This window comes from Scatophagus argus, chromosome 18, assembly GCF_020382885.2.
Source record: "Scatophagus argus isolate fScaArg1 chromosome 18, fScaArg1.pri, whole genome shotgun sequence".
NCBI lineage: Eukaryota > Metazoa > Chordata > Actinopteri > Scatophagidae > Scatophagus > Scatophagus argus.
The window spans coordinates 10494189-10514557 of record NC_058510.1 but is presented as its reverse complement, the minus strand read 5'-3'; the positions used below and the strand labels follow the sequence as shown (position 1 = coordinate 10514557).

At 38.6% G+C, this 20369-nt stretch overlaps 1 protein-coding gene across 4 annotated transcripts in view; it reads right to left on the bottom strand.

Moving 5' to 3' along the window:
* The window catches only part of LOC124049566 (RNA-binding Raly-like protein), an 85764-nt gene extending 67339 nt beyond the window's left edge, over positions 1–18425 (bottom strand). The window contains exon 1 of one of the 4 annotated variants that reach the window (XR_006841431.1): positions 18035–18425. The gene's annotated coding sequence lies outside the window, so the exon portion shown is untranslated. The remainder of the gene's footprint in view (positions 1–18034) is intronic. The other 3 variants (XR_006841430.1, XM_046371355.1, XM_046371354.1) reach the window with 3 other exon arrangements.
* Between the last annotated feature and the right edge of the window lie 1944 nt (positions 18426–20369).

The following is a 20369-nucleotide window of genomic DNA, read 5'->3' as shown; positions in this document are numbered from 1 at the left end:
ATAATGTTTTTTTTTCTCCATTTGGTGCAAATTAAACAATTTTACTACCCTTACAAAGGTATTACATGGATAGAAAACAACCAGCTTGGTCATTGTAATCATTTAGCTAATACTCGTGATCAAGCATATGGAAAGTTATGCCCCAAAGAGGCATCTCTGGTCCATAACCCACCTCTGTGTCCCTGTTAAACTGGCACTAACTCAGATTTGCTTCAGTGTGACCATTTGAACAATTTTGCCAATGGTATTAATTCTTTTAATTCACGATAGGTGACAGTAAAATTAGTTCTTCCTAGTGGAGTTTTGAAAAGATCCCGCTATTGTACAGTGCATCAGCAAAGCACTGAATCTTAATGTTCAGCTGAATTTACCAGATTGTGTCCAAAGGGGGTATGTTCATCAAAACCCAACTGTGTCTCCAGCTGCTACATTCTTTATCCTTCTGTTGGTAATCAATATGAGTGCTGAAGTATGCTGGTTTGTGCCGCTGGGTCATGTTTACTATGCAGTGTATATAGTAGACACAAATCTCCAGTTGCTGGCGTAAAGAATTCTCTTTGAACAATACAGAGCAGGCAGAAAGTGATGCTGCTGCAACCATCCTGCAGTTCATTGTTTGAGTGAACACTGCAATTCTTCTGTTCACATCTACTATGTGGTGATGTTCCAGCAAGACAGCACAGGTTTTTGGAACAATATGTCGACAGAAAGGAAAAGTCAAATTACACTGCAATCATTTTATAGTTTTGGTGTAGTTGTGAGTGTCGCCCCACTTTCATTTTCTGGCTCTTGGTTTGGGCATATTTAAAGTTTTATGCATGCTGAAACATCGGCTATCAGAGTAGTAACTGCTTGAGGCACAAGCTGTATGTGCAAATAAGAAACTTCATCTGGGGTTTCATAATTATGCTAATTATGTATAAGTTTGCTTATTTACTCTCTTGCCAGGAGTTACATGAGAAGATTGACAACAGTCTCGTATCCGTACATTTACTATGGAGCCAGGGCCAGGAGTTGATTAGTTTAACTCAGTATAAAGATTTGAAGCAGGGATTGATTATTTTTTTTTCTTTTCTTTTCCATTTTTGTTTGTTTACAGATGAGACAAACACCATACATGTGCTGGAAGGAGAAATTTTAAATTTGGTTCAGACTAGCTGCTACCTCCAGCTTCGAGTTTTTATGCTAAGCTAGGCTAATCAACTCCCAGCTCTATCAAAAAGTTAAACTGCTCCTTTAACAACCCTGACATTCCAGTATATCCATAGAATCATGAATTTTCAGCACACACTTGAAAAAAGGTTGACATTGTGTGGGACAGAATATTTGATTGTGATTAACAAAAATTTGAGCAAGTTCTTACAAAGTAAAATATAACTTCTAATGGGCTCCATGTGCACCAAACCACATGCCACAAGTTTTCCAAAACAGGCGACAGTCAGGGCAGAAAGCCACAAATGTCAGCACCAAATGTCAGCACTAACAGAAGTCATTAGTGTTGTGTAACAACCATTGCAACACCTCCCTCACTGATATCTTGTAGCTATTTTCTGCTATAGGACATTGGAAATCTTTTAGTCTTTCTAAATCCATGACAGGAGCTCATGAAATATTTATGGAGCCAAGCAAACAACAGGATGTGTAATTATCATCAAACAAAAAAGTACACAATGGCTGCAATCAAGCCACTTCTGTCTTTCTGTCAGTCAACCAGGGAAAGGTTAAGTTTCCCTCCTACTCGACTAATTTCTGCTGACCTTTCCGGGGTGATGTCTCAAACTCGGCAAAGTTTCTTCACATTTCTCGACACTTATCAAATCACTCAAAGTACAATCAGTGTTGGGCTCTCTAAAAATAAACACTCTCCCGATGGTGTGTGTGTATGTGTGTGTGCATGTGTGTCTTTGTGTGTGCAGCCAGCACTCTGCCAATCCTGCAGAAACAGTGAAACTGAACAGATTCCTCTGTGAAGTTGCCCGGATAAGACGATGACACATCCTGACACGTTACTATGACACTGAGATCTAAAGACACTGAGATCCAAAGCGGGAGAAGAGACCTGAAAGCACAACAAGACCACAGGAAACCATACTGAGAGTTTACATGGAGTATTTCCGTTTTTCTTTTAATGTGTTGATTTTTCACATGAGCCAGCCTGATTCAGCACCGCTTGCAAATGATTTGCATACCTCACTTTGGAGACAGTTTGTGGGAGTAAACAAGGTATTGACTGAGTTACAAGTGTGGGCTGCCATTTCTGATCAGAAAGGTAAATTATGCATATATGCATACACATACAATGAATTCCTATTTGTGTCTGTTTGTTACACTGTCTATGAGTCAACAGTAAGCGGAAGTCAAAAATGTGAAATCTGAAAAAAGTTTAGATTTACATTTAGGTTTTTGAATAGAGTATAAATATGGGGCGCATTCACAGATCTTGAGTGAGCAACTTATATTTTTTTCCCACCATGTGGGCCAGTGCAGGACGTAAAAGTTATAATTATCTTGTATACTGAAATATATCTGGAACCTATCATGTCCACACCTGTACTGGAGGGATACTTTGTAAGGAAAACACAAAATCCTATACTTTTAAAAGATTTTTTTTTAAGTAACAGTAAGAGTTAGAGAACATAAAAAACAATGAGCATAAGATCTTGGTAAAATTTTGTGATTGTATTTATGACTTGAATCCCATAAGCTTGTACAATCTCCATCAAAAGCCGTTTAATTGGTCAGGAGACTATAGACTGTTAAAACTGTTAAAGATATTTGTCTTAATAATAGAAATACACAGCAACCAACTACATAACTAACATATACAATACCCCTTTAAAACTGTTATAGATCATTATATTTTAATATATCTCATATTTCTCTATTATAAGGGTATACGACGAGAAGAGCAAAGGAAAAAAAGAAGACTATGACATATAGTCAAAATAAAACATTTTTTAAATTTCACTCAGTGTTTGAGAATTAGATCTACAGAAATGACATGTGAAATGTGAAATGTCTGGAAGGCAGAGTCAATCCCAGAAAACCCTCTGGCACACCTGCTCTTGGCTATATGACACTGTCGATAACTGTCGATTAAATACCCACACACACACACCACTCAGACGGCATAATGACCATCCAGATGATCTGTATTACTCCTTCACAGTGCTCTCCAGCCTGAAAACCCACACATTTAAGGACTTTTCAGTTGATTCTCATGACAACATCATAATGGCATTGGTCACAAAAGAAAATCAAAAAGAAATCACTACGCTCAACATTTCCCCCCAGCTGTCTAATTTGCATTACATTCTTTTCTCTTTTTTATTGCTTTCTTGACATTGCAAGAACTCATGATATTTTAAGTTATATTGAAACTAATATACAGAAAGTTGTGTTTCAAAACTTTTTATAATTCGTGAAATACATTCATTCACCAGGAATAGGAGACAGCTAGCTTACATTAGTACAAATGCTGGAAACAAGGTTCTTTCTTTAAAGAATTTCCCTTCGGGGATAAATAAAGGAATTCTGATTCTGATTTCCAAAGGTGACATCAACAACATCAGTCCATCAGCTACCATCTGTTAAGCTACTCAGTTGTTAAAACTCCTGTGTTTAATCCAAGCGATCTTTAAACGGAAACATTGTGGGATTAAAAAGGGACATGCAGTTGCTGATTTCCTGTGCTTCCTTTCTTTCTGCTGACCTAAGCTAAGCTTCTGTTAGCAATAGCTTACAATTTATTACACAGACATGAGAACAGATCAGAATTTCTCATGTAGCTTTCAGCAAGAAGTTTATTTCCCAAAATGTCAAGATCTGCCTTGACTGTCAAGCTCCAGTAACATTGAAAATGCAGTAACAAGCTAAATCTGAAATATTAGAGATATATGGACGTATGAGGTATCTCAGTAGCTTTTACAGATACACATTTATCACATATATAGGCTGTGTCTGAATGCACAGTGTACTGTCTGAATAAATACTTTTGATTTGAGTCAACAAGAACAAGAATGTTGTTGTCCATACACGTTGAAAGAGCTACTGTTACTGTTCTGCAGCTTGCGCCAATGCAGTCCTCAATCACTGGTAAGGAAAACATGCCCTTGAGGAAGATAAAACAACCCAAAGTGTCCTCTACTGTGGCCCAATGTGCTGGAAAACATGATAAAGTGCCCTCTGTGAGTTCCCCTTCAGTGTAGAAAATGTGCCAGAAAATGCCATGTGCCCTAACACATGACTCTTCAGGCAGCCTGATTTAAACATTCAAACAATATAAAACAACACAGTATCATTAGCCTTGCAGCATTTTTTTGGTCCTAAAAGGATGTAAATCAGACCAGATGTTATTAAAGTGACCTTCTCCTCTTCCTCCTACTCGTGCACTTTAAACCAAGTGACTGTCAGGACACACATGTGAGTCAGAACTTATCAGGTGCCAACAGCAGCTGCAGCAGTGTGAGGACAGGAGATAAAATTATGGCAACAAACTGAGCCTGACGGTATTTTTTGCCTTTCTTATTGCTTTTCCCCCTATAATGCAGTTGGAGCGTTCAGCTCTTTGCTGGTGTGTCCACAGTGCTTCTCATTATTATCAGTGCAGTAAGGTACAAGACAGGTTTATGCACTAGCTGTGTGATATAGTGAAGATGTTAGGTAGTTATTGCTTGGGCAATTGGGTGTTTAACACTCATGCATACTTTGGAAGAATATGCATAAAAGAGCTGGAAGAGATTTCTGAAGCACAACAGACTACCAATAATTACACCATGTGTTCTTTAAACATTGATCTCGGCAATTTGTGAATCACAGCAGCATCCCCTTCTACTTCCCCTCCCTGCCGCTCTCGTCACTACACCTTGCTTTAATAGCATCACTTCAGACACTTTGAACCTCTTCAACACCTCCTGTAGCACCTCACAGCTCTTCTTTATGCCACCAGATGTGAACAATCTCACTTAAAGGCTGATGTTGGCAAATCCGGGTATCAAAATCAAAGAGTGGCAAGACTGGGTTTTCCACAGAGAAGAGGGGAGAAATCAGATGAAACAGCTGAAGCCAGCAGAGTGAGAGAGACAGGCAGAAAAGAAAAGACTATAGGCAGTTTTCAGTGTTCCTCCACAGAAATGGACTTAAATTGGTTGCTGCTTTGCAGATCTGCAATAACAGCTGGCGATGCTGTGATATAATAGACAAAAAAAAAAGCAAGAAAAAGAAAAGGGATAAGTAAGGCCCAAAGGCATTTGTTCCCATTTTTCTAAGAACTAACTTTGTTTTCACAGTAAATACGCTCAGTTGTGATTATAGGTTACATAAATTGATGAATTGCTTCAGCTCACCAACAACCATCCTCCATATGTTACTGCTGAAATTTTTCCCAGATTGTATAGCTCTAATAAATACATTATGTCCAATGAAGTCAAGCACTTTGGATGTGTTTGTCATTCACGATAAAGTGATTATTGTTTTTCCTCCTTCCAAACGGAACTAAAATAAACCCAAATCTGGTCAATCGCTTTCAACTTCTTTTACTGCTCAACGCCGTCAGGGTGACGTTGCTAGATGTGAGTCTTATCTGTGAATGTGTCGCTGTCCTGGGCACCTGAATCAGAGCTAACACAGAGGAAGTGACTTGCCAATAGATAAACAGAGAGAGACAGACAGCTAAATAAGCAGCCTGAAAAGACCTGGCAATGGAATGTGATTAATGAATGAAGGGGCAAAGCATCTGTCTTTCTGGAGGCTTCTGGTGGGATCTTTGAGAATGCAGAGATAGGCAGCTCTGTGAAGAGGTGGAAGCTGAGAATGAAAGCAATGTGTGAGAAAAGGTGGAGGAACAAAGGGCAGAAGAAGAAGAAGAAGAGCACTGAGGGAATTTCTCATCATAAAGTCCCATTAATACACTGCTGTATTGGAAATGTGCTTGGTGTCTTGTAGCAAAAAAAAAAGAGCCTTACAACAGTGCACATTTGTTTAAATGGATGTATAACAGAAGTGGGGGTGGGTTTTTTCCTGTTAAATTGTTACATAAAGTCATGTATGTTACATATAGGTAACATAAGTTTAGCTGCAAACACAATGTACAAAACCACAATATTTTAGCCATGTCCCTAAATTAATGAAATAACAAAATATCAATTTGCATTTTAATCTGAAAAGGTAAAGCTGAAGGAACGATTATCGATTAATGAATGAGTTATATTGTTAATAAAGGCTAATGAAGGCTTAAAATGTTCCTCTCAAAACAAACTAAAAAATAAATAAATGAGAAGAGACAACAAATCTAAAGTCCTCTGATGGCCATTTTGTACTTTTCACTCAACTTCTGGTCATCAATTTCTGCTGTCAAGTCAGAAAACTTCTTTGTTTTCCTCACATTGCTGCTGCTGGTACCAACTCACGGCGAAATGTGATTGTGAGGTAAAAATAACACCTGTGCAACATGATGAATCAGGTGAAAAGTTAATGAGGATGGACCTTTCCTAAAAGTCTAACTAATCTAAACACTATTCAATTCATTTACATTTTGGCAGATTTGCTTCATTAAAAGCCAAATGTTGCTTCTGGTTGCTAACTGCTCCTTTCCACACTATACTGACAAATAATATATTTATATTTGAACACACTGATAATGTCTTCTGTTTAGTGAAAATGATGATGACTCATTTTGAAATTCTGTTGTGATGAATTTTATTTGAATAGACATTTTCAACATCTAAACACAGTTTTCACAAACCAACATATTTTCACTCACTCTTTCGTTTGAATTTCATGTGACGCTAGTCAAACGCACTACAACACCGAATAATGTTCCAGAGATACTCCCAAAATCCTCAAAGACTATCAGCTTGATAAATTCATATTCTGAGCCACAGATCTTGGGAAAATAACAACAGCTGAAGTTTTATGGTTAAATTGTTCTCAGACTTTCAGTATGTTTCTGTCAGTGTGCTCACAGTGGCATGTTGATTTTCTGAAGAGTTATTTCTCCCCTTACTATTGCTTCACCCATCTGCATCCTGTATTACTTTGCTTCTGTTAGTCAATAATTAATTGGAAACTGAAATTGCTTTTCAAATTGTTTCAACTTGCATTGACTGACCTAATTAGTTCAATGATTACACTCCCTGGGAAGAGACCTCAGCCTAAATGATGTGACTAATTTGAATGAATATTTCAAACCCATGTCTGCAATTAATGTGATTTACATATGTAATGTGTCTGCTTGATTACTTAATTATGTTTGTATTCCCTTATGATGTCACTGACAGGTGTTTTTTAGGGTATTGTAAAATAAGAAGAGACCTGAGCAGATGTCCTATTTCATTCTACTTGTACAAATGTTGCTTTGCATACACAAACTGTGGCTCTACCTGAATTACAAAGCTGTCAAGCTCCTGCGGCTTGCAACGACTTTACATCTACCCCTGACAAATATATTCACTGTCATCCACTGACTTGTCAGAAACTGACAGAAATGGATTTTCCTCATACTTAGTTCCCTATGGCTTTGAAAAATAATAATAATAAGATAGAATAACATTATGTAAACATGTTATGCTACTTTCCTGGTCACAACTTTGAACTTTTGCTGTGTCAAAGGAAACAAACAAACAAAAAAAAAAATGGGACAAAGTACCCTAAAACATTGAGGCGGAAGGTGATGTGTGAAAATATTGACTCCAATTAATGTCTTTTGGAACGTAATTTCATTTCTTTTTGACAAACTTTTAAATTGAAATGATTAACTACTTGTTAGTACTAAGTTGAACAAGTGAGTTGAGTCTTTTCTCTTCCACAAGAGCAATACAATGTACAAGGAATTGCTCAGATGCAAAAAAATATAATAAATATATAAATATAAAATAATTACTTAAATCTAACTTGTAAACTGGAACTGAAACTACTTAATTCATAAGTGTGTTACTAATTTAAATGATTTAACCCTCCATGGAAAAATTCTTTTGTTTGTTTTTACTACTGCGGCAGCTTTTTGTTGATGCGAAGATAAGCAAACCAGCTGCTGGCTCGAGCCACAGATTTCACCATGCTGGGCTCCTTTGCAACAGCAAATATACTTTCTAAGAAATATATTACCAGCTGGATTACATTTTCTATACGTAATGAGAAAATGTTGTTAATTAACTCATCAGACAAGTTGCAAAAATGCTCATACTAAATACTAATGTATAATGTTCATTGAGAAGTTGCAGTCTCGCCTTTTGTATGGCCACCATCCACCCCAGTCACCTCCCTACATCCACACGGTACAAACATGGACATTTGCATGAAATGTTTTGAACACTTTTCACTAAACTTTCTTGCCAAACAGATTAGATATATGTACACGAAGTATTCTAAGAGACAGGGTTGCCACATGATAGAAGCGGCTGGATTACAGAAAGAAAACACCTGCCCTGTAGTTCCTGACTATCAGTGGCCTGTCTGAAAGTTAGTTTACTTTATTGATTAATATAAGGTAACTCCTGCATCTTCTTGCTAAGCTTAAGTCCTGTAACAATTTATCTGATAATCTGCTCTTTATGTTATCATATTCTTAAATTAATATGTATTTAATCAATTTTAAGTAAACCAAGTCGGGAAACAAAGGGGGCTGAATGGGGCACCGAGGGCCCCACAAGTATGTTTGTCCTGCCCTGCTGATAACATAAAGGAAACATTTTATTGTAGTTTAGGCAGTGGTTCCAAATATGGGGGATGGCACCTTCCAAACTGGCTATGAGAAAATCCAATGAGTTGTGACACTATTAAGCAGGAAGGTTAGTGATAAGAAACCAAGAAAATAAACATTTATGCTTCACATAACTGCACATTCATGTAATACATTCTTCAGATATTTTCTTTTTCCTCTTTTGATTTACTGAATAATTTGTCCTCATTTGATTCAAATAAAACAGGAGACCTGGTCATAACCTGTGTTATTAGTGATGACTCAGAAAGGCAAAGTGAGTGTAAGTGACACAAACTGAAAATTTCTGCAGGGTTTTTAATCATAGAAGAGGCTGCAATGTACTGTAAACACTAGCTGGGAACCAAAACTGAGTAAGAAACATAATCCAGGATAAGACTAAGAAGCAGGGTAATCCATATGCAAATAAAATTGATATCCTCCAATGATATGATACTTGAGTGACTCAGGTGCTTAATAATGACCAGAATGTCTTTTTTATAGATTTCCAATAAAACGAAACCATGTCTTTGCAGAGTGACGAGTGCAGGCTCATGATGTTTATTAGAGAAAGTGGATGGAAACCAAAGTAAAAGCTGTAATAGCCGCAGGTGTCTGCGAAAACACACAGCAATGAGCTCCTTGATTTCCTCTGATGTCAAAACCTGGTGGAAAAATCAATATGAAGAATGAAGCCTTATTTACACATGCCACCTGATAGACTTTGGCTCACTGCAAGATGTCAACAAGCTATTAATGTTTCAGGAGAAGATTGCTTTTTGAGGGTAAGTGGGGAATTGAATGATGGGCGTTCTATTTTTACTCATAAACCCATGGGTGAGTAGGACTGCATTTTAGTGAGACAGATGTTTTTGTCTTTTTTTTTTTTAAATATTCAGCTCAGGGGACCTCTGTGGCCTGAGTGTAATCAGACATTTGCCACTCTTAATCTCAATCCAGCGAGCATGCAATCCTGTTCGGGATGCAGAACTGCAGGAATGTCAGCATGCGCGTAGACGCACAATTGGGATTATCATATGCGGGTTGGGTTCACTTTGTGTCCCATATGCCAAGAGCTGGAAAGACTGTGATTAAGCGTAATAAAGACATAAAATGACAATTTCTCCATTAGATTCTGCGAGTTTATATAAGGTTCTTCAGAACAAAGTGACTCTACAAAGGCAGACAACATTTAAATAACGATGTGAACCTCACTGAATGAGCTGACCCAAGTCTGTCCATATGCTCCAGTCAGTTAAGGATTCCCTGTCAGGCTCAATCAAAGTTTGAATGTGGAGCAGAATACATTTTCACCATCACCAATGGTCTCTTGCTACCCCCGAGTGAACCGTTTGTAGAGGGAAACATAAAAGGTTTGCTCGGTGGACATGTTTTTGCCCTCAGGGGTACACAAACTCAATAGCTAGCTAGCTAGCTAGCCATGTCTCCTTGAGTGCACCTGTGCTTTCCTAGTGGCAGACACTGAAAATTGAGGTCATGATCCTCATGAGTATGTGAGTCAGGATGCCTCTGTGTTGAAATCTCTGTTTTTTTTCCCCTCTCTGTTTCAGGGTACATATCCTTGAAATATCTATTTGGGATATTTCCACCAAAATACCTTCTCCCTATCAGTGAGCAAACAAAATGTAAAGCATATTTTGTACAATTCACAATTGTCTTATATAACTGATTGTATTACAGCAGAATTGTATTTATCTACAGTTATATGTCTGTATTAATACCTTTATCTAAGTCATGTACTTTATACAGGTTGCACATGTGCTCGTAGCAAGGAGTACACTTTTGTTTTTTTAATTCATTATTAAAATACTTCTTTTTCACTTTGAATTTTTGTATGTGTAATTGCCTGCCAAAAAGTATATTTAATCAAATTATTTTTAAATAAATATATATGCATCTCACCTTAATCTTTTAAAATCTGGAGGTGAGTTAAGGTTTGGTGTCAGGTACATTACCTGCACCAGAGAAAAATACAAACTGAAACTTGGCACTGAAATCCCCATTATCTCCTTAACAGCAGTCAACACAAACCACCATAAGACATTCCGGTGTCCTCTGCCTTTTACGAACCTTTTGTATAAAGTGGTCGCAGACTGTCCGGGCTGGTAAATAATAAATTGTGTGCTGACATGATGAGTTTCTATTTCTGGACGTACATCCAAACCTCAAAGTTTTAAAACCTCTGACTCCTGTTTCAAACTGCCTTATGAATATGGACGGCTAATGATGGGCCTCCAGGTGCGGAAATGTACACCCCACCCCTCCGATGGGGGATGTGTGAGGGTTTTGTAGCCAAACTGAAAGAGATACAAAGTACATCACAAATGCTGTGAGCTGTCTTTTTATGTCTTCTTGCTGTCTCTTTGTGTCTCTTCGAGATCAGTTTGTGCTTTCTGTGGTTGCTGCACTTTGCAGTCAGTTTGTGCTGTTTGGTCTCAGTTGTGCATCTTTTGACTTTCCTAAAAGAAATGTTAACAGGGACTGTAAACAGAGATTCTGTCCCAGGGGCCTACGCTGTCAAAGGGGCAGTAATTCCTCCATGCTCATGCGGAGCGTCTTCATGTAAATGTTTTCCAAACAATATCCACAATGTCAATAAGCTTGGAAATATGGCTGCCGCTATGCTGCACAGTACAGTGTTTTCAGTGAGTCAACGCATCCACAACTGGTCACGGGCAGGTGAGAGACAGCTGAGGCCAGCAGGACGACAGTGAGAACAGCTGATCCCTGCAGAACCAGCTTGGAGCTGACCCAGATGAGGAAGCTCCACTGTAATCAGGGTCCCTGAGGTAATCTAGGCAGGACATTATCTGCTTCGCTGCTTCTCTGCAGCATCTGGAGGACTCTGCCACCTGCTCTGGAAGGCCTCACGCTGCTCCTCTGTCTCTTTTTATTTCAGGTTTGTTTGTTTACTTTTCTCTTGCGGACCCGGCGAACATCACACAACCACTTAGACATATCAGATATTATGGATCAAGTCTCTGCCTTTGTTTGTCTGAACCTTTGTCTCCTCACTGAAGCCACAGTGTCCTGATATGACAACTAAATTAAACAAAAGTCCTCTGCCCTGACATCGGTGAGGAATTTTCTGCTACTTCTTTAGTAGCAAACAAAAAAAAAAAAAAGATCTCTACAATTAGATGATTCCTATGCATGGCACTTATCATATTCATGCCCAGGTCATTTCTAAATTGCCAGTAGTACGTGCTATTGCATCCTAATGTTAAATTAATGATGCCTTTGGCAACCAAGAATGGTTTTAAGTCTTTTTGTTCCGCGAACAATCAGAAAGTCTAACTCTACAAAGTGACCTGTAAGACTTGCTCTGTGCTATGTTTATGTTTTATCTTTTGTATTAATTATCTTTTTAAATGCCGCTTCAAGCATTTCATGATTCACTTTGTTTGTTACTAACACATTATTTGCTCTGCCCTGTTTAATGCTTTGCACTTTTTTTATGTTTCAGTAATTTAAAGACAATTTTTAAACCTGGGTGGAGACAAAGAAAAAGTTCCATTCCATTATCAACAGTTCATCAACTTGCCTTTTCATGTGACATTACTTAAGATACAAATTATTGGGTGTACTGAAGAAGACGCTGCAATTTGTTGCTATTTTTCTGGAGGCCTTAAAAGCCTTTTCATAAACTAATCCAGTGCTACCAAGTGTCAGTCAACGATGATGGTGATATATTTGGTTTTTTTAATCATTGGGATTTGAATAAAAAACATGCATAAGTCGGAGAAGGGAAAAACAATCTATTCAGTCAAATTTTGAAGGTCAAAAACAGCAAAAGCTTGATCTGCCTCTGTTCATTTCTCTAATGATTTGAATGTATATAAAAGTGACTTTGCGAATGTGTGTTTTAGTCGTAATGTTTTATTGAGTAGCATTGTTGCTTTCTGGCAAAACATTTCAGACGTTCATTTCCATAATTCTACCGAGCAGAAACTTTCCATTATTTTCAGAAAAGACAAAAACCAGTGAATCATCTTTAGTGCGGTCATCTTCCTGCCTGAGGGTTACACTTTAATGATGATGTTCCACAGACGGATGTGAAAAACATGTATTAATAGTTAAGTGTGAAGAAAGAAGTTTGTGTACAAACAATGAGACTCACCATTTTCTAAAATTGCAGTTTAATAACAGGGGTTTGGTTTGGAGAAAGGAACTGCTGGAAATGTCATGATGTGAATTTTGATGTACTTCTGTCTGAGAAGATAAACAATACACATATGCGTCATGGGCGGCCATGCTGAATTTATAAGTAATTTGAAAACTAATTCTGTACGTTTCAGAGTTCCTGAATGAAATTTGATGAACGGCACAATTAGAAAATTGCGCTGAATACGATCAGCCTAAAACAGATGTGGTCTGGATGCTCTCAAGCTGGCTGGATTGATATCTGCACATTGTATTGGACAAAGTAGTAAAACAGCATCAGCTCTTTTTTCCCCCAGGGTTACACTCCTTATCAGACTGCATCGACTTTATTTCCTTCTAAAAATAGAAAAAGCAATTCCTTTGTGAATTTGTGAGCTCTGGATAAGGAAAAGTGGAAGTGATTGCTGCTAAACTGGTCATTTAAAAACCGCATATACTCTATGCTTTCACGCAAACATATACACACATCACACACATCGCTTTCTCAGTGCGTCTTGTTTTCTACATTCTGATCAAAGGTCACATAAAAGAATATTCATTAAAATAAGTTAATCTTATTTTATCTTTTCTTATCTTTTTATACATTCTGATCAAAGGTCACATAAAAGAATATTCATTAACTGTGTTGCTGAAAATACTTTCTGACTTCTCTGAATGTCTTCATTAGCAGCTTATCACTTTATGAAGAATGATGCAGTCAAGACAAAATGTTAATGAAATAGAAAGGAAACATTTCTTTAATCTGAAATTCTGAAAGTACAATGAGGTCTCAGTGTGTCAGTGCGGACGACTCATTTATGTGACGCGCTATAACTCAAACGGTTCCCATAATAGACACTGGGAAGTCATTCAGCCTGACCCTATTCTTCAGATATGGGTTTAATTGCCCAGAATATGAAGTGTGAGATCCCCTCACTTATCAAATTAACAGCTCTGAAAAGGACAGTAAAGTACTTAACACTCATTTCAGTAGAATGAGTCATGCCAAAGGTAAGCTGTTTATCTGTTTGGGGGGGGGGGGGGGGGGGGGGGGGGGGCAGGAAGAGAATGTCTCACTGAGAGCGTAAAATGTGATGTACATGCCAGATACTCCAGGTCATGTATTTAGATTTCGATTTTGTCTCTCGGGCTACAGAGAGGCAGCCTCATGTGGTGGAGATTACCGGGGATGAACAGAGTGCTTCAGCTTCTTCTGAATGTTTTTCAGGTTAAAAAAAGAAGAAAGTCTAGTGTTTAATTTATGTTTTTATTCATAATTGATCGTCTTTTGTCAAGAACAGCTCTCTTCGTTGTAAAGATGCAAACAGAACATCGCACATCAACAGGCCTCAGCATCGTGTTTCATTCAAGGAAGCTAAATGTGATTTAAAGCAGATACAGTGCAATGATAATGAGGTAATGTAAAACGTATTTATTAGTTCATTTATTTTTTATATATCTTTATGAAAAGAACTATTTTCATCAGAATTTATTTTCCATACTGATACAAATTTAGATCAAAGCATATAAGAGCTTTCTTTCTTTCTTTCTTCATTCACTGTGCCTCCCTGGCCCACTTCTGAAACCTCCTCCCTTAGATATGAGTTGCATAAGAACAATGGATTAAGAAGATCAGTGAGTGGAACAGCGTAAACTTCATAATGACGCCGCAGGTACCACGCATTCAGGTCATAAAAGAGCATTTACGATGAAACTATTTAACGTATTTAAGCAACATGAAGGCCAATAATCCCAAAATAAAGCTCCACTGCTGCTCAGTCTATAAGAACTTCTTTCAGGCTCCTCACAGTCCTGAAATTAAGCAAAAGTCTCAACTGAAACACTGAAACAGTCATCTGAAAGTTGGATTATTTCCTACACATTCTTCACCCTTAATATTTCACACTTTGATTTCAAAGTATGCAGCACGTGTGTGCTCAAAGTGAGACTAAACAAGGTGGGTTGTGACGAAGCTTATTACAAACACAGCAGATGATGCACCCGTGCTTGTGATATTTACCTGTGTGGCTTAGGTGTGCTACTAAATCCAACATCCCATAATAACTACACATGTATACAAGATGCAATACACAGCTTATTAATTATGTTTGTCCATCTCTGTCATGCCAAAACTGTCATTTCATTTGTACTCACATTCAGACCAACAAGCATGCACGCAGACGCACATACATCCCATAGTTAAGTACATGCTTAATGTATACAAGTCGCTCTTGCATGATGTTTTATTCATGTACCAGAGGTATATTCATTCATGAGCTATCAAATTTCTCTGCAAGCCTCCTGTGCAGGTCTGGCTTGGCCTAGATAACAGGAAACCTGCCTGGAGGGGAGACACAACACCGCAGGACGTAATAGAAGCTATCATAATGCTTAGCAGGAGAGATGTCCAGGAGCTTGTACTGTGGCAGCGTGGCAGAAACACCTATCAGCCAGGAGCGTGAAGAAATGTCTGTGTGTCGTGATGCTGAGACTCGAGATTCAAAATGTCTGGATCAATCTGAATCAATCTGAATTCAAAGGTACGTCACTGAAGGTGTTTGCATTGAAACGTTACGGTCAGACGACTTTTTTATGCGGCTACAACAGTTTTTAAAAGGCTCGGTCTTTGATTGAGTTTAGCACATGTCTAGGCTCCATTCTGCAGAGATAAACAGAAGGAAAGTGTTTTGCTTTGAAGAAGTTGTTGAAAACAATACCATCACAATGAGATGTCATGGTTTGAAGCTCAATTGAAAGCCTTCAATATCAAAGTCCTTCTTTTAAGAAGCGACTAAGACTTAAATGCTTTTTGCACAGCTTTATAAAGGCCTTTTTTTTCTTTTTTGGAAAATCATGGGCAGATCATGTCAAGGGCAGTTACTACATTTGAACCTGGTTAATGACAGCTCTGTCTCTAAGAGACCTGTAATATAACCAAACTACTGCATGCAAGCAAAGACCATACAAGATGTCATTAAAATTTCCACATGGCTCTTTATCTTCATCTGAGAAATCAATACATTCTAACACCTTTCCAATACATGATAAAATGTATTATCCTAATCTCCCTCATCGGATTCCCTTATTAAAAATGTAAGCCTAAGTTTGCAGGTATGGCTCCGCGTTCAATAATTATCAATACTGCATTTCACCACATTAAACTGTAGTGATCCTGATCTACCATGTCAGCTTGTTTAATGACACTGGGACTTAACAGTCTGGACTCAGACTTAATGGTCCACTCCGATATATTTTATAGGCTTAAAATATTACCCTGGCAAATCCTCTGTTCTGCTAAACTGAATACATATGGATCAAAATGGAACAAATTAAAGAGATCTGATGCACAACCTTTCTTACAAAAAAACAAAACAAAACATGACTTAAAGAGAAATGATTTAGATTAATATGGAAATACTCCAGAAAAAGTCAAATAAGATTTATGGGCCTCTGCTGAGTACCGACACTTTTTCGACTATGGACTCATCGCTTAAAAATGCAGGCTTTAAACTTAGAGGAAGGTTCACAGTCTGTTACAGCAGCTCACAGAAGATACACACAGCAGTAATGCAGCCTACAAAACACAGATAAACAATTCCAATGCCTTCTTCTACTGGCTATGACATGTATTTACTCATGTTTGCATTTCCTACAGCACACCAGTAATCTGAAGTTAAACCTGCCTCTTGAAGGATTAATTCACTCTAAGTCCTCTTTTAGTCCCGTCAGTGGCTCCACTCGTTTCCTGCAAAATCAGATGTGACAAATCCAGCAGTGTTTATGAATCTAGGCCTACAAAAGCCGATTTGAGCTTGTCCACCAATAAGGAGGGCACTTAAGTGTAGCGCTATACTTTGGTCATGACATACTGTAGCGCAAACTGTGGTTATCCCATCTCTGCCCCCCCCCCCCCCCCGCCAAGTTAGTGGCACAGCCTACTGCAGTTTAAAGAAACGCCTGCTGCAGCAGAGGAAATGATTTCTCGCTCTCTTCCAAGACGATATATAGATGGAGTTTGGATAGTTTATCTGTGGGAGATCGTTACAGTGGTTACAGTGCATCCTTCCGAGGGACCTGAACGCAGCTACTTACATTCCTCAGCTGCGACGGCGTGAAGATTGTTGAACTCAAAACAGAGAAATCACTGCGATCAAACGACCTGCGTGTGATTTCCAATCCTTGTTCTTGAATTGGTGATAGCGACAGTTTTTTTTTAAATTTATTTTATTACTATTATTTTTTTTTTTTTTCAATGAAGCATTACGGACATCAGATCATGTAACCTTCAGATAACATTGGTAAAGAATGCCTTCTCTAATGAGCAATCTGGCCAGCTTTACGAAATAACACGTCAGCCACAGGTGCATATTTCTGTCACCTTATTCTTTATTGTAAATACAGAAACGTGTCACTCATCCACTCATGTTATGTACCTGCAAAAGGGAAAATGTCTGGTCTGTTCATCCTCGTTGATACAGAAAACAAAAACGCATTGAACTCCCCCAAGAATCAAAACTCCCCTCGTCCACCCAGCATCATCTAGTCAAAAAAAATAACATCCAAAAATACTTGACACTGCCACCAGCAAAAGTATAATGAAATCGAAAAAAGAGGGAAACACAAAAAACAACAAACCTGTGAGCTCAGCTGCAAGAAAAGTATCACGTTAAAACGTCATGGGGCTTTTAAAAATGACTCCTTTTTGATAAAGAAAAGAGGAAACAAAGTAAAAGCAAAGGGTTCTTTATCGGTGAGATTCACCGAGACATCAAAATCACAAAACTCGAAGGCACCAAACAACACTGCAAAATGCAAACCAAAGCATAGCAACAGCAAAAGTCGACAGAAACAAAAAAAAATTAAAAATGTTTCAAAACCACCAGTAAACGTTTGAAAAATCTCAGTACTGACAAAAGCTGCTTGGTTTCGACCCTCGAAACAAAACTGCAAGCAAGTAACGGCTTTCTCCAGACCGATATCGTACCCGTTTACCCTCTTGGCACTCTCGATCAGAATAACTGCATGCTAAAAACTTGAAGCCTGGATGTGAAAAACGCTCAAAACCACCATGTCAATGCTCAAATTCAAACACCAGCAAAAGGAGGAAAAATAAAAAAAGGAGGGCAATTAAAAAGACAAAAAATGCTTACAAAAAGCCATTGGAAATGTACTCACCGAGCGGGAGTAAAATGTTGCAATAAAAATGTGATATGGCTCAAAATACAGTATGGCGGTGCAAGCCGAAATGCTGTGCCTTTTTCTCTAGATCTCTGCCTCCAGTTCTGTCATGTGACCGATTCAGCCCCGACTTCCAGCAATGAGAGACCAGTGTTGAACAGCTGATGCTGAATGCTCTCCTAACGGCTTGGCTCTCTCCAAAAAGTGAAAAGAGGTAGTCCTTATCATCCCACAATTATGACTGAGCTGGTTGTGTGTTTTGCCTCGGTTATTTATTTATTTATTTATTTTTTTTTTTTTCGGTTTTAAAGATGCAGAGCTCACTCAGCGTCAGCGGCGTCATCCGAGGCGGCATGCACACACGCTTTCATTTTGTTCAGTGGAAACGCACGCTTTTTTTTTGTGATGTTCCGCACGCTGCTGTTTCTCTCTTGTGAGAGAACGAAGCGAAAGGCGTGAGGGTTATTACAGCGGGGAGGGAGGGGGAGATGGTTCACCGTATGCACGCGTGGCACATGAAACACGAGGATGTGACCGCATCACACTACCGATGGCACGCAGCGCTGGCCGTGGTGCTGAAAGCGGGCCGACTCTGACAAACACGCAACGGCGTCATACTCAGCCCAGCTCTGTCCGTGGTGCTGAAAGTGTGGCTCAAACAACAGCGTCAATAGCTGTGTCCAGTTTGATCACTACTCACTGATTCTAAGCAGGTTTTGAGACTGCAATACTTTAATTCTGACTTATATCAAGTATAAGTCAGAATGCATTGTAGGAGACGACTGAAATCCTATTTAGTCTTTAGAAAAACATTTTTTTTTGTCTGTTTGTGAAGTATAATTAGCCATGACTCTACTCTTTGCTGCTTGAGTTTCCAGTACATACTGTAAATAATTATTTTTTAGCGTGGAATAGAAGCACAGCTCTTCTTTTCATATTGTGTCGTCCCCTCCGAGGTGCTGAAACTGATATGTTGGACAAAAACAAACGAACAAAGAAAAACAGAAACAGTGGAAGTGCAGAACACTGAGGACGAACCATAGCTTTGCCAACGTACATGAAAGCGAGGGAGGGGATATTTTCTCCAACTTCCAGTTGGAGCATGTGGCAGTACAATTTAGATTAAACAACAGCAAATGATTCACTGACTCACTACGCAGCTGATTCTATGCAGAGGACTACATAACGTGTCAGACAGTTCAGATTCAACTGGGCTAATTTCTTTAATATGGCTGTCATTTAAATATACGTTGCTAATTGCTACAAATGCTAAATGGAGTGCACTTTTTTAGCCTACAGATTACTCAGAGCCTTTCACAGCATAATGCCACATTCACCCATTCACCCACTGCATAGCCGCTGTGGGCGCTAACGTGCTCACTGGAGGCAATACAACACTTTTAATCCAAAATGTACCATATATTCCTACACTCAGCCATTCGCAGATACACTCACATACAGATTGAACAACCATCTGGATCTTGCCCAAGGACAGCCAGAGCTGGGGACTGAACCTCTGACCTTCGGATTAGTGGAAGGCATGCACTGAAAAGAGATAGTGCTCTTCACATTACAGCATGGAATAGTCTGAGTTCTTTATAGCATGTGTAATCATTTTCACCACAACAAAATGGTAAACTAAAAAGTGGAATTCATTGGTGAATGATTTCAGAGTGGTGCTGAAAAATTGATGGAAGTTAACAGAAATAGATTCACTAATGACTGCATTGAGGATTTGACATAGATGGCATTAAAATATGTCACATGGCAAAATGGGTTGTGGATTTTTGCGAATACACGCTTTTTTTTTTTTTAAATTTGATGCCAGCAACAAGTTGGGGCAGGGACAACAAGAGATCGGGGAAAGATGTAGAATTCTCATCAAAACACCTGTATGGAATATTCCACAGGTAAACAGGTTCACTGGTAACAGGCAATAGTATCATTCAAATGACACACCAACGTTCTTGGAATTGGATTTGCAGCAAATAGTGAATGATTTCATACGTGACATACTGCTGACACCACCCGAGCCCTTCCATGGTGCTCAGACCTGATTAAGAACAAACCAACAACGGTATCATGCTCTTAATGTCTTAATGTTAATATCCACCAGTATCATGCTTGTTTTAAAACCAAAAACAGTCAGGCTCTGTCCATGGTATACTGGAAATGTGTGGCTTTCACGGTATAGCAGATGTGCCGCCCCCCGCCCCATTAATTCATTCTCTCTCTCTCTCTCATTTGTTAACTAAATACACCTGAGAAACGTAAGTTATTGCTGATTGCGCCAGACAGGAAAGTAATAATGTGTTATTGATGCATTAGCGTC